The following is a 15,000-nucleotide window of genomic DNA, read 5'->3' as shown; positions in this document are numbered from 1 at the left end:
CCCCCGCGGAGTGTGGGATTGCTGGTGTGCTGTCGTGCTGTCATGAAGTGCTTTATTTTCCTCTCTCTCTCCCTCTCTCTCTCTCTCTCTCTCTCTCTCTCGCCCTCTTTTTTCCTCTTTCCACCCTTCAAAAATTTCAGCCCGACTCTCATTCTTTCTCACTCCATCTCTCCTTTATCATCTTTTTAAAAGCAGTTTTATCTCCTTCCATAACATTCATCAGTTCCTTCCCACTTTTCTTACTCTGCTTCAGTACTTCTTTCCATCTACTTGTCTCTTATTAGCTTTAAAGAATGTCATTGAAAGCTTATGGGCCTGAATTAACTGCGGGACCAGAATGATGTCCCTACCCCTGAATGTGACACTGATATCCTGCTTTGTGTCGTTGTACGGGAATCATAACTAAAGTCTAACTCAGCCTGGTTGGTTTTGATGGACTGAGTATGTGCTCGGACTGCCATACCAATGAGCCTGGCTTTTGGGTGTTTTCGGCTTCAAACGGTAGGCTGGGTGAACCCTGCCTGAACTTCCGGGGAATTTTAATTTCGCCCGGCAGCTCAGGTTGGAAACCAGCAGATCTATCTCCTCTGTTTACTGCCAGAACCTGTGGCTCCAATCAGAAACGGCCATACTCTAGTCCTGGCACGCTATTGGCCGGTGACGTGACGATGACGAAATTTATGTGACGTGAAGTGCAGTAGAAACAAAGTGCAGCCTCCCCAGACTAATGTTCAATCTTAAAATATTGAGCTTAGTATGGTGAAAACCAGACTCGTCAAACGGCAGGTTTGGTGCCTTGGACTGGTGTGAATGCTCTCTCTCCCTTCACCAAACCTGTATGGTGTGATATTTAACTACAGAAGCAGGAGTAGACGTTTCCTTGGGAAAGACTGGAAGTGTGTGTGTGTGTGTGTGTGTCTGTGGCCACAATAAACAGGTAGCGATGGGATGAAATGATTGAAGTGAATCACTGGTATGTAGCACATTAACGATTTCGAGCTTATTGCAGTTCATTTTTCTGAATGCTTAAACACTAAATGTGATTCTTGAACAATTTCTAAAGCTATTGATGCTTGTAGCCCATCCATTCACCAAGTTGGTCAAACTGTAAGAGAATTCACTCTTTTATACTTATATAATTTAATAGCACACTTTTAGCAAACTTTTACACATTGGTGTCTACTGTTTACTTTGCTGAGATACTCCAGATATAGTGCGTGCGTGCGTGCGTGCGTGCGTGCGTGCGTGCGTGCGTGTGTGCGTTTGCGCATGTGTGTGTGTGTTTGTGTGTGTGTGTGTGTGTTTGTGTGTGTGTGTGTGTGTGTGTGTGTGTGTTCGTGTGCATGGGCATGTATTAACCATGGTGGGGGCTGGAGGCTCAACCAGAGCTGCTCTAAAGAACATTTTGTTAGTCTAGCAGCTAGCTTATTTAAGAGCAGTGACCGCACTCATCACTGACTCCCAGTGCATCAGTTCAATTCTCATATGCTCTTTCTTTAGGAACATTCATGGGCTGCGTGTGTGTGTGTGTGTGTGTGTGTGTGTGTGTGTGTGTGTGTGTGTGTGTGTGTGTGTGTGTGTATGTGTGTGTGTGTGTGTGCGTATGTGTGTGTGTGTGTGTGTGTGTGTGTGTGTCTGTGTGTGTGTGTGTGTGTGTGTGTGTGTGTGTGTGTGCATGTGCTTTTTAGATGACTCATTATGCATCTGGATCCATGGTCTATAGCATTATGCTAAAGAGTCACAGCGGAACACGTAATCATTTGATACAGTTTGAAACGGCCCTGATCTGATTAAGCGTTAATGCAATGTGATTTAGCTCTGATTCACACAGTTCAGGTCAATCTCACATGTATTGGCCTCCTTTTATTCTGCTTGAAAGTAAAACACATTCAAAATCTTTTTTTATAAATGTATGTGGATGTTTTTTTTTTTTCCCTGAAGACATATCAAGTGCTTTAAAGTACGTATGCATATATGAATTCAGCTTGTTTACTATGCGAGCTGTGACAGCAAGCTCTTTAAGTGTCAGTACACTGCCGTAGTACCGTAATACATTCATAGATGGGAGACAGCTCTTCATGAGAAAATAAACCTGTTTTGAGCCACTTGAAACAGTCCTTTTTTAATAAATATGCGTCGCCTTTGAACTCAGCTGGAACTCAGAGGGAGCTGTGGGCTACTCTCAGCACTGGAGGCCAACGGCCAGCACCTCCTCACCTGCCGTGGGGGTCAGTGGGAGCGTCAGGGGGTCCTGGTCAGGTGAGCTCCAGGGGCCCAGGCAGGAGGCTAACTAACCCACCCTGGGAACCCCCAGCCCACCCCAGGAACCTCACCACACACCCCAAACCCCCTGGACGCCTGCTTTGGGCCTCCTGAGTCACACTCTGGGTCACACCATCTGGACTCTGTTCTAGACTCTTCTAGGGAGAACTTGCAGATCGCATACGCATGCGCAAGCGCCCACACAAGCACACACTTTTTGGTTGTGTGAAGTATAAAAAGAACGTCTCTTCAAGTCACACTGACGGGTTGGCTCCAACGACTCAGTTTCACTTGATTTAAATCATAACTGACACTGTTTTGATTAAAACCCTGAGTTTTTTTATCATTACATTCTTGCATCATAGAACATGGATAAGATAGAATAGTAGATAGAGAGAGAAAGAGGGAGAGGTAGATAAAGAGAGGAAGAGAGAGAGAGTTGAATTATGTGTGCTCATCTGTCACTTTAAATTCTCTATATTCTAAGTTGTCTCTACTCATATTTGTTAAAGATCATGTTCCCATATTACAGTAAAGTATATATTGTATGTGCAGAGTCTATGATGTCCATGTATTGAAAAAATATACCCCCCATGGGAGATTTTTTATTTATAATCTGTTAGTGGGAACTTCTGTGGGTGAATTTCCCCTCTTGTTAACCCAGTGCTAATATTCTCCCAGTGCTATGATTAAGATTTCATAAATGACATTAAGAGTGACACTATCTCAGTGATCTTCAGCACTCATATGGATGGATGATGAAAACATCTTGACATTAATATGCGGAGAGCAGGAAAAGAGACCTCAACAGAGAGAGAGAAAGAAAGAGATAGAGAGAGAGAGAGAGAGAGAGAGAGAGAGAGAGAGAATGCTCTACCAACGTTAAATTGGGGAGACCTTTTTAGATTCACACTTTTTACCAGCTGCTCTTTCCCTCTTCCGTGTTGAAAACCGTGAGTCTTTTCACACTCTCCCGTCCAAAAAAAAAAAAAACACCCCTTCACGCTCCTTATTCTTGGAGTGCGACTCTGTTAGCTTCCACAACAGAATGCGGCGAAGGGGAGTGTGCGCAGGCAGGTGGCGGGCGCTAATAAGATGGACGCTAATGGAGCTAGCGCCGGTGGTTCCCGCTCCCATCTCACGGCCTCCTCAGGGTGACTGATGATTCAACTGAGCAGTTGGAATAGACTGCTAAAGCGCGTACTTATGGCAGAAATTGGATTCAATTTGACTGGCAAGTCATCAGAGATTTCGCACCTCCAGGAGGTTGGGGGAAAGGAGATAGAGTTTTGGCATGTTAGTAGTTACGCACTATACAGTAATGCTTGTGGTTTCAGGTTGATGTTTTTAGGTGTAGGATTTTTAAGTATCTGACCAGTTGTTAGTCAAATAACCAAATCCAATTCCAGGTGTCATTCTTTTTTATGTTAGTATGGCAGCTGGAGAGCAGAGAGTGCACGCAGATTCAACTTTTTACAGGTGCAGGGTAAAATGGAAACCGAAAGAATTAAAAAGCACCCGCACACTGTTGCTGCTGCTCCCGAAGTGATTTATTGACACCACATTTCGACCAAAGCAGGTCTTTGTCAGGTGATGGCAGCTGGGTCAGATCAAATTTGTGTGAACAATGTTAGGTGAGTAGCCACAGAGGTTGTTAAAACAGCAGCTTGCCTGTGTTGATTGAGCAGAAGCTTGTTGTTGATCTAGTCCCTCAAAGATCGGATCAGTTCCAACACTAGTTTATATCCACGCTTAAGATAATAAAAGACCAAATATACACGCAAGGCAGGGGACCTTTAGACAAAATAAGCCTCTCTGTATTAATTAGGCCCAGATGTAATTATTTACACAGGAAGATAAGCAGCACATCCAGTCCTTTGTGGTAGGAGTTTTCAGATTTATACTCTTCACCTTCACACTCAGAAAAGGGACTCCATTTCCCACAATTCCCTGTCACCTTGTCCTGCATGCTTAGGGCGTGACCTCTGTGACCCTGTCATGTGACCCGTGTGCTGTAAATTGATAAGCCGAGAGCGAGAGACAGACAGGGCCGCTTTATCACCTGGAGTTTTGGGCACAGAGTTAATGGCGCCTATTAATCAAGGCAAGAGCTTCGGGAGCCCGAGAGCTCCTTTGGTGACAGACTCACCCTTACACCGACCCCATGGCAGTGTCTCACGCCCATACACACACTCACACACACACACACACACGCACACACACATGCACACACACACACACGCACGCACGCACACACACACACACACACACACACACACACACACACACACACACACACACACACACACACGAAGAGATGTCACTTTCATGTTTTTCACGTCCTAGTCTTGCTCATACATGAACATGAATCAGGCATGCAGACACATTCAAGTCACCCTCTCACCCATACAGGCACATACAGACACACAGACACATTCAAGTCACACAACACACACACACACACACACACACACACACACATACAAATGAACTCTTCTCTTTCTCCGTCCTCTCAATTACATGTTCACTCATATATCATGCCACACACATACTTGCCCTCAAACAGACACATTCTGTCTGTCTTCATCTCTCTCTCTCTCTCTCTCTCTCTCTCTCTCTCTCTCTCTCTCTCTCTCTCTCTCTCTCTGTGTCTCTGACTCATACTCATACACACACACACACACACACACACACACACACACACACACACAGACCCTATGGCTGTGCGACTCATTCTCCCTGTAGACTTGCTCCTGCTGTCACTGGTCGTCCCAGTCTCGCTGGCAGGATGTCACAGGGTGACTCTTCTTCCAGGGCATTGGCCTGCGCCGCGCATGCAGAGAGAGAGAGATGGAGGGAGATAGAGAGAGATGGAGGGAGAGGGAGAGAGATGGAGAGAGAGAGAGGGAGAGAGATGGAGGGAGAGAGGGAGGGAGGGACAGAGAGAGACGGAGAGATAGAGAGACCTACAGAGGGAGAGGTTGTGCATTAGGAAGATATATTTAAAGCCTGCAGATGAACTGTCGGGACTTTCCCCGCCATTAAAAGAATCGACTCTCGCAGGCTAAACCAGGCATCTGTGAAATTTGACGATGCTCTGTGCTATGCTGTGCTTCACCCACGCACACACACGCACACACACACACACACACACGGACACACACACACACACACAGAGACCTCCTCTTCCTCTTCCTCTTCCTCTCTCCTCAGCCACCACTCCTTCCCCTTGTCTCCACTTTGCCAATCCATTACGGAATAGTATATTAATGGAATAATTAGATTTGGGATGCATTTTAATGAGCAGTGAAAGAAGGATGGAGACAGCATGGCACTACAGATTATCTGGTCCTCTCTGTCTCTCCATACATTCTCTCCTCCTCTCTCTCTCTCTCTCTCTCTCTCTCTCTCTCTCTCTCTCTCTCTCTCTCTCTCGCTCTCCCGTTGTCTCTCTTCATATTAGCTTTTGAAGGGGACTGATAAACCAGAGTAGACAATCCGTTCCCATCCCAGAAGCATAGAGATACTCAAGGAGTAACAACCAGAGGTCTAAACAGGGTGGTGAGGGGGATGGGGCCACCCAGCAATGCACACACACTAGTCACGCTAGCCAGAAGAGTGCGGCCTCTGATCCCAGATCTGTCATAGGCGCATCAACCTGTGTTTTGCTCAGAGCCAAAATGGCCTTGTTTGTGTCACAGTTGCTGCCAGTGGCACAACAGCTGTCAATATCCGTCAATATCTGTCAATTTTTTTTGTTCACTCCTTTATAGAGAGCCGAAGTCACGCCCTTCTACTTCCGGTCTATGGGACCTATTTTACGATTTTTTATGCATGGGAGTCAATGGAGAGATAACAATTATTTTTTGGTCCCGTTCGAGTTGGACCGTGCATTTCACATATGATGTGTGGGAATTTAAAAGATAATTTTTCACATTAATAAAGTTCTGTTTTTCATTAGACTTTAAAAGTTATCTAAGTTTTGTGCGAATCCGTTCAGTGGACTACATTTCTCGTCTCAAACGATGCACGTCACCAACTGAGCCACCAACTAGCAAACGAGAGGCTGGCTAGTTAGCTAGCTATTATGCTAGTTAACGGTTACATCTTGCTGCCAGCTAAGTCACTTAACAGTAGTGTTTGTACAGTCTATGAATGAAATACAACTTATCTGATGTGTTTAATCCTCTGACTCATGATATTTTCATCGGCAAGGGGGAAGCTCAAATAAGACCTGTTGCTGGTGCTCGTGGCTGTGAATTGGTCTAACGTCACTAACGCGACTGATGTGTTTGTAGTCGTTGGAAACACGATCTTTCACAATGTTGTAATTCACTAGTTACGACATACTTTTCAAATGTCTTTACATGAAAAATTGTCATTAAAATTGACAAACATCATATGGGTAATTCAAGGCACAAGACAATCGGGACCAGAAAATAATTTATATTTCTCCATTGACTGCCATTGAAAAAAAATCCAAAGATAGGTCCCATGGAGGCAATCGGAAGGGGCGGGACTTCGGCTCTCTATTATTTATGTATTTGTTAAAGCTACCCAGTTTGAAATGTAACAAGCAAACAAATACTGATCTCTTCAGTGTGTTCTCTTCAATGTCCTCTCTGCCAAGCAGGTTCACACACAGCCTGTATTGGCTCCGACGCTTGACTCATAGGCATGTACAGTACAGTGTACTTTTTCCTGCATGGTTAGAAGAGGGCCTTCTCCTGACTGATGCATTCTTGCTTTTTTTTCTCATTATCATGGAACGTGGTCCCGTCGCTGTGTTATTTACTCAACATGTATGTTATTCACGTTAATCAAATGTTTGTGTAACAAAGAAGATGCATATTGCAGCATGTGACCTTTAAAGCCACACTTAAGCACTTTTCCTCTGTCACACGCACGGTATTTGTTTATCCAGCAAATAACGATAACGAGACAAGGTAGAGTATGTTGCATGATTTTATGTAAGATATAACGGCCGACGAGGTGACCGGTTCGATGGAAATAATGGCTAGGTGGAGGTCTAGAACTCCGGTGACGTGCGAAGCACGGAGACGGAGTTACCTCCGCCGTGCCATTATTTCCATTGAACCGGTCGACCTCGAAGGCCGTTATCCCGCTTATCTCCCGTTTGTATTCATAACCTGTATATTTCAGTTCAGTTCAGTTCAGTTCAGTTTACTTTATTAGTACCCAAAGGTAGATTTGTTGTGCAGTACAGGAGAGGGCGTCACACAAAAACATAGATAACAGGACAAACAAGAGACAGGTTAACACACAGCATGAAACAGACATGGGTACCTACAATGCTCACTGGGCAGGATCAAAAGCAGATAAGACACTAACTAGGTTAAAAAACATTTTCAATAAATATAAATATATAAACTAGAAATGCAATTCCAAGGAATTACCAGTGCATGAAATGCAAAAATAGATAGATAGTGTAGATATGGTTACTAAGGTGTAGCTAGGGTAGACATGGTGGTTGCATAGTTTACAGAGAATTGATAGTGTGAAGGTAGACAGTTTAAAGCTGAAACATTCCAGTTCTAACTTAACTAATGATTTCTATTCATGTTAAAATGTTAACTATGGTAACAATGATAACCAGGTTGATTGGTTAACTTAGCTACTGATTTGATGCAGTAATGGTAATAATGTCAACTATGCTAACTATGCTCACAGTGCTAACCAGGTTGATTCGCTAACTTAGCTAATGATTTCTAGCAGTTGTGCTAAAATTGCTAACTATGCTAGCAATGCTAACCATGGTAACAATGCTAACTTAAACTAACAATGCTAACCAGGTTGATTAGCTAACTTAACTGATGATTTCTAGCAATAATGCTAAAAATGCTAACAATGCTAAAATTGCTAACAATGCTAACCAGGTTGATTAGCTAACTTAGTTGATGTTTTTTGCAGTTATGCTAAAAATGCTAACTATGCTAACCATGCTAACTAGCTAACTTGCTAGTGAGGACTTTTATTTTGAAACATTTGTTGCTAGGGTATCCATGGTGGCCACTATCAATAAACAAGAAGTTACTGCAGTATAATCATGTTGGTTGCTATGGAAACGGTAATTAACACTTAATTTTAATGGTTGCTATGTTGGTTGCTAGGTACATTGAGGTTTCGTGTAGTTGACTGGAGGCATAGTGGATGATAACTGACAGTTGGAATGGTTGAACAGTTCAATAGTTGAGTAGTTTCAATGGTTAAATGATTTAATAGTGTATTGTTGCAGTGAGGACCTTTATTTTGAAACAGTTGTGGACAGAGGAAGTAGTGAAACAGGATCTGTAGTCTTAATGAGATTGTATGCTTAAAGCCTGAGACAGAAGGTGCCTCTCATAGCGTTTACGCGTCCTCTCTCGCTCCTCGCTGATCTACTTAAAGAATGATGGAGCGGCAACAATGGGATAGTCTAGCCCTTCTTTTATCTTTCTTTATGTAGATCATTGAGGATCGAGGAGCGAGGGAGGACATATAAACGCTGCTTGAGAGGGACCCACAGTAAATACTTTAAAAGTTGTATGTAGATAGTCTAATTAATGTTGATAGACAGAATGTTTAATGGATGTTGATAGGCAGATTGTTTAATAGATATTGATTGACAGTTTAATGGGTGGATGAGTGAATGGTCTGAAGAAGATGAATGGATAGAAGGTTGGATGGAATGTGCCTTATATTCTTGTTAAAAGAGACACTGATACAGCTCTCTGAGAGTAGTTGACACAGGTGTAATCAATTTAACTGGCTAGTCTTAAGAGAGCAGAGTACTCTTAAAGCCTGAGACAGAGTAAATAATTTAAAAGTTGAATGTAGATAGTCTAATTAATGTTGATAGACAGAGAGTTTAATGGATGTTGATAGACAGATTGTTTAATAGATGTTGATAGACAGTTTAATGGGTGGATGAGTGAATGGTCTGAAGAAGATGAATGGATAGAATGTTGGATGGAATGTGCCTTATATTCTTGTAGAATGAAGAGACACAGCTCTCTACTGAGAGTAGTGGATACAGATACAGGTGTAATCAATTTAACTGGCTAGTCTTAAGAGAGCCAGCCTGAGACAGAGTAGATTGTTTAAAAGTTCAATGTAGAGCGTCTAATTGATGTTGATAGGCAGACTGTTTAGAATGGGTGGATGAGTGAATGGTTTGAAGAAGATGAATGGATATAAAGTTGGATGGAATTAGGAGGACTTATTTTGATACTGTTGTGCGCAGAGGATACAGGGGAACAGAATATGTAGTCTTCAGAGAGGAGCCTGAGAGAAACTGACAGTTGGTGCCCAGGTGGCCGGCCACCTGGCTTAAGATTCTAATTGCTGCCGTGATGTCATAATGAGCAATGTTAAGTCTATGGGGGAAATTGTAATAGTTTTTAACTAATAGTTTAAAAAGTATAAAAGTTACAAAGTTGAAAAATACAAAGCACACATGGCATAAGCAAGACCTACGCAACAACGTTTGAATGAAGTTTCTATGTTAAACGGTTCAAGCTGAATTGCGTACGTTAGAAGAAGAATAATAAGAAGTTGCGGAAGAAGACTTGGAAGAACAGTATAGTGCATTTTCATGCACTATAATAAATAACAACAGGTCACAGGATAGACCTCAAAGTGCACTAGGACTTGTTTAAGAGGGAAACAGCAGCAGGGATAAAGCTGTTCCTAAAACGATTGGTTCTAGACCTTGGGACTATAAATCTCCGTCCAGATGGCAGGAGCTGGAACTCACTCGCAAGAGGGTGGGAGATGTCATTGGAGATGGCACTGGCTAGTCGCTGTAACTGTTTGGTGTACAGTGACTCCAGGCTCAGCTGTGTCTCTCCAATCAGCCTGCCAGACCATTTGATGATCTGGTTGAGTGAGTTCCTTTCTTCTATTTAGAATATAGTTTTATTCCACCGTTGCGTCCGTAAACATCGCTAAAACTGTCTTGACTGTGGGACTACTTTCCGCCACATATCAACTTTCTACTTGCAGGACAAAACTGCCGTTACTAGTTCTAAATGGATGGTTGCTATGGCCAAAAGCCAGTCGTTAGTTCTAAATGGCTGGTTGCTACGGCCAAAAGCCAGTCGTTAGTTCTATCTCTCCCGTTGTCAAGCGGGCATATCCCAGGATTCTGATTAACTTTAACTTTGAAGGATCGCTACTTTTATAGCCTACATGGCATCCAACTAGCTACAATCCACCTCCGTCATATGCTACAAGGTTCTGCACGTCTGTATTTCAGCTTGGATGCAACGTGACAGTTCATTTAAACTTCGTAACGAGTTTGGCGAATTAATATTCAAGTGTGATACGGGAACTACTTCAAAGGTAGCAGGTTATACGAAGTTAATGGCCACCCCATCAGCCAATCAGAGAAGAGAATTCCATTGTTGAGGGAGATAAGAAAGTATAATGTATTGCGACATCGAAGCAAGTCAAATTTGTAGTTTCTTATGTCTCATTTCATCAAACTACAGATACGCTACCCGATCTGGTAAAGTTACATAGTGTGGTTAGCCGATAGAGGGCCGCAAAGTGAAAGCAGAAGTGCCGTTTATCCTGTTACGAGTTGATGAACCGCTGAAATGATTTTGTAAACTTATTTCAAGGTACGAACAACACTTTAGTATGTCTGTAGTGTTCTTTAATGGCACATTATGAGGAAGCCTCTTCCCCTCCTCATGGCATCAGTCAGTAGCCGCCATCTTGTTTCCTGCACCGTTGTTGACTCCGGGTGCCATGGTGACTGAGTCAGCAAATGGTGAGGGGAATTGTTGAGGCCCCTCATTTTCGAGGGCTGGGGTGAGTGATCCTTACTTTTCCCCACTCTTTCTCTTCTTCTTTTTCTTCTTCCTCTTCTTCGTCTTCTTCTTTCTCTGCATTCCATATTTACATATTCTTGAGGGCCCTCATGGGACTCCACACAGCAGTAGATATCCAATCAGCTGGAGCTTAGACCACCTCTGTGCGCCACACACACACACACACACACACACACACACACACACACACACACAGAGAGAGAGAGAGATAGAGACACACACACACACACACACACACACACAGATAGAGAGAGAGACACACACACACAAACACACGCACGCGCGCACACACACACACACACACACACACACACACACACACACACACACACACATACACACACCAATGAGCGGCACTCTCCTGCTGAGCAAACAGCGCTCTCCTGGCCTCATTAGAACAGCCCTGGGTCCTGCTGACTTTTTCTCCTCCCTCTCTCTCTCCTACTCTCTCTCTCTCTCTCTCTCTCTCTCTCTCTGGTGTTCCTCCCTCTATCCATCTCTCACACTTTTCTCACTCAGTCCCGAACCCTCATAGCCTCTATCTCTTGATTTCTGTCTTCGGCTTGCTCTCTCTCTCTCTCTCTCTCTCTCTCTCTCTCTCTCTCTCTCTCTCTCTCTACCTCTTGTGTTCTTTTAACCTATCTCTCCCCTTCTCTCCATCTCTCTTTCAGCTTGTACATTCAAAAAAGAGCCCCTTTCATTTCTCCGTGTTTTTTCCCTATCTTTTAAACCCTCGATACTGCTGATGTTTTTCTCCACTCTGCTTTCTTTGCCACGCTGAAACTTTTCCACCGAGCGTTCTGACCTATCAGGCCAGCTGTTGCCGGCAGCAAAACAACCTCATGTGGCACGGTCGTGCGCGCACATAAAAAAAAACACACACACACACACACACAGACACACACACACACACACACACACACACACACACACACACACACACACACACACACACACACACACACACACACACACCACCACTGCTTCAGCAACCCTCTCAGAATGGTGTGTCTCATCAACAAGACCACTAATAAAGTTTGAGAGTGTTTTTCGGAGTAGTTTACAAGCTAAAGAGCGAATGAAAGACAGTCTTGATTGGCACCTGGAGAGGAGGGCTTTTCTTCCCTCGACATGTTTCTGGTTTTAATGAGTCTCTCCCTCTCACTGCCGAGTAGTGCACTTTGGTGATCGGCCCCAGCCACTCTCTCTTGAGGGAATTAGAGGTAGACAATGAGGATGTGGAGACTTCTGTGAGACATCCAGATTTTAAAAACACACTCGACTTGTTTTAGCTGAATGCGTCAGGGGAGGCATGGATATTTCTATCACAACAACAACACGATGCCACTACGATGCTCAACAGCAGGCGGATGCTTATTACAGCAATACAGTTGGTATGCTGGTGGCACAATCCTGCATCCATCAGCAAAACGCTCAGTAACAGTTACTCTACCTCTGTCGCTTTCTCAGAAATATCTCTCTCTCTCTCTCACTCTCTCACTCTCTCTCTCTCTTTCTCTCTTTCTCTTCCTCTCTCTCTCTCTCTCTCTCTCTCTCTCTCTCTAATACTCATGCCCTCATACGGCTCAAACTGCAGAGAGCTTTTCCACACCTCCCTGCTGAGTGTGATGAAAGGCAAGAAGCGCACAAGTGAAAGAGCACGCGAGGAATAAAAGGCAAGAAAAGAAACAGGAGGAAAGGAGAAGAGAAGGAGAGCGAGAGAGAGAGAGAGAGAGAGATGAGGAGTGCGGTGTGGGGCGGGGGTTATGTAGATAAGCCTCGGATCCTTCCAATTACCTATACGGATCAGAGTCGCTAATGGAGGCGGCGGGTCAGGATTTTGCCATCAGATTCCGGGGATTGGGAAGTCTGATTGGATTGGTCACCTCGTGACGGGTCCCGTCTCCCCTCTCTCGCTCTCGTTGGCTGAGACGAGCAAAAGTGCTGAGGTATCCTGCTCACAGATTAGGGGCAGAGAGTGGAACCTGGAGGAGTGGAACGGAGAGGAGAGGAGAGGAGAGGAGAGGAGTGGAGTGGAGAAGAGCAGAAAGGAGAGGAGCGGAGAGGAGAGGAGCAGAGAGGAGAGAAGTAGAGAGGAGAGGAGAAGAGAGGAGAGGAGAGGAGAGGAGAGGAGAGGAGAGGAGAGGAGAGGAGAGGAGTGGAGAGAAGAGGAGAAGACAGGAGAGGGGTGGAGTGGAGAGCAGAGAAGAGGAGTGGAGAGGAGAGGAGCATAGAGGAGAGGAGAGGAGTAAGGCCCAACTCAAACAGCCACAGCCTCACTCACTCCAGCTCTGCTGGGACCAGGGAGCTTATTAATGATTTAGTGCTGTTTGCATTTGAAGATTTCTTCAGAGGCACAGTCTTATGTAGTTGCTCCCTCTCCTTTTTTATTTTTTTTTTGTTCCCTCTTGCTTTCTCCCGCTCTCTCTCTCTCTCTGTCTCTCTCGTTCCACCCTATTTGAAGGGCTGCGAAGAGCCACGCATGCTAATATAAAACCAAAGACAGAAATAGCAAAGCTCAATTCGATGATTTTCGAGAAGTACCATCACCGCTGGCCGCCGTTATCAGGAAGCTTTGTCGCGTTGGATCTTAAGTCCCCCGATGTGCAGCAGCAGCGTTACTGAGCAGTACCTGTCTGGCCGTCCGGAAGGCACACACACACACACACCGTTATTTCATCCGTCGCCGTGTCTCGATGGAGCCCCCTGCTTTGTTCCCCTGTTTGTATTCAGGAGGCTGCCGCTAGATACTGTCCACCACTCTCTCCCTCTCTCTATGAGGCCTGAAGGCAGGTTGAGGTGCATTAGTATCACTGCCATAGCCTCAGACTCCTAGATAATTGCAAAGCGGCGGGGTGGGGGTGGTGGGGGTGGGGGGGGGGGGGGCTGGAGCGGTGTCTGAGTCACCATAGTGATGTTAGATTAAGTGCCACATCATTTGACGGGAACGGCGGTTAATATGTCACCGGCCACGGCAAAACCGGTCCTTATTTGCCGTCACACCTCAGGCTTGTATTTGCGTCACCTGATGTGAACTCCTGCTCACCTGTTTCAGCTAGAGGAATCAGGAGAGACGTCATCAACTTCCATGAAAGTCAAAGATTTGAAGTTAGACAGCTGCATAACATATACTTTTGAATTATTGATGTTTTCAGAGTTTCAAAGCATCCACTATGTAATCCATATACAGTAGCATCAATGCCTTCAGTATAACAAGATCCACTGACATTGTAATGAAAAATAAATCATATACTGTATTCATGCATACAGTCAACCACCTTCTGATGGAATCGTTGTAAAGCAAAGTACCTAGAGTGTACAGTATGTTTCACCTTAATCTTTGACAAAGTTCCATGGATTGTGGGGGCTGTATTGTGGAGTGCATTAAAATGGGCTGGATCGGTATTTATGGGGTGTTCAGGAGAGCCACACAATGATGATCATCGGCCTCTTACCGCCAGAGAGGTTGATTGACGTCCTTTATCGAGCATCGCCTTCCACAATGTCTTAGTCTCCCGCCAAGAGAAAGAGAGGAAGAGAGAGAGAGAGCTTGGAAGAGAAAGAGGGAGAGAGAGAGAGAGAGAGAGAAGGAGAGAAAGAGAGAGTGCTTGTTTTCCGAAATGCTGGCTGAAACTGAGCGGGATTATTGACATTTACTCATGTAAATTCTGCAGAGGTAACATTTTATTGCAAGAGGATTGACATTTTGCTTGATCCAGCAGAAAAGGTGGAATGGAGAGAGATGGCTGGAGAAAAGAGAGAGAGAGAAAGAGGGAGAGAGAGAGAGAGGGGGGGAGGGAGAAGAGAGAGGACGAAGTGCATCCCATTTCAGACACTTTAGGTGTCCTGACACTCGGGTCAAATCCCGGTCCCTGCTAATAATGGAAGCCTCAAACAAATG

General features: G+C 44.5%; 1 protein-coding gene across 1 annotated transcript in view; it reads left to right on the top strand.

Moving 5' to 3' along the window:
- LOC134070949 (receptor tyrosine-protein kinase erbB-4-like) overlaps nt 1-15,000 on the top strand; it is a 252,134-nt gene that overhangs the window by 218,784 nt on the left and 18,350 nt on the right. The window lies entirely within an intron of this gene.

This window comes from Sardina pilchardus, chromosome 23, assembly GCF_963854185.1.
Source record: "Sardina pilchardus chromosome 23, fSarPil1.1, whole genome shotgun sequence".
Classification (NCBI taxonomy): domain Eukaryota; kingdom Metazoa; phylum Chordata; class Actinopteri; order Clupeiformes; family Clupeidae; genus Sardina; species Sardina pilchardus.
The sequence above is the reverse complement of the archived record's forward strand: the minus strand, read 5'-3'. Positions and strand labels throughout refer to the sequence as shown.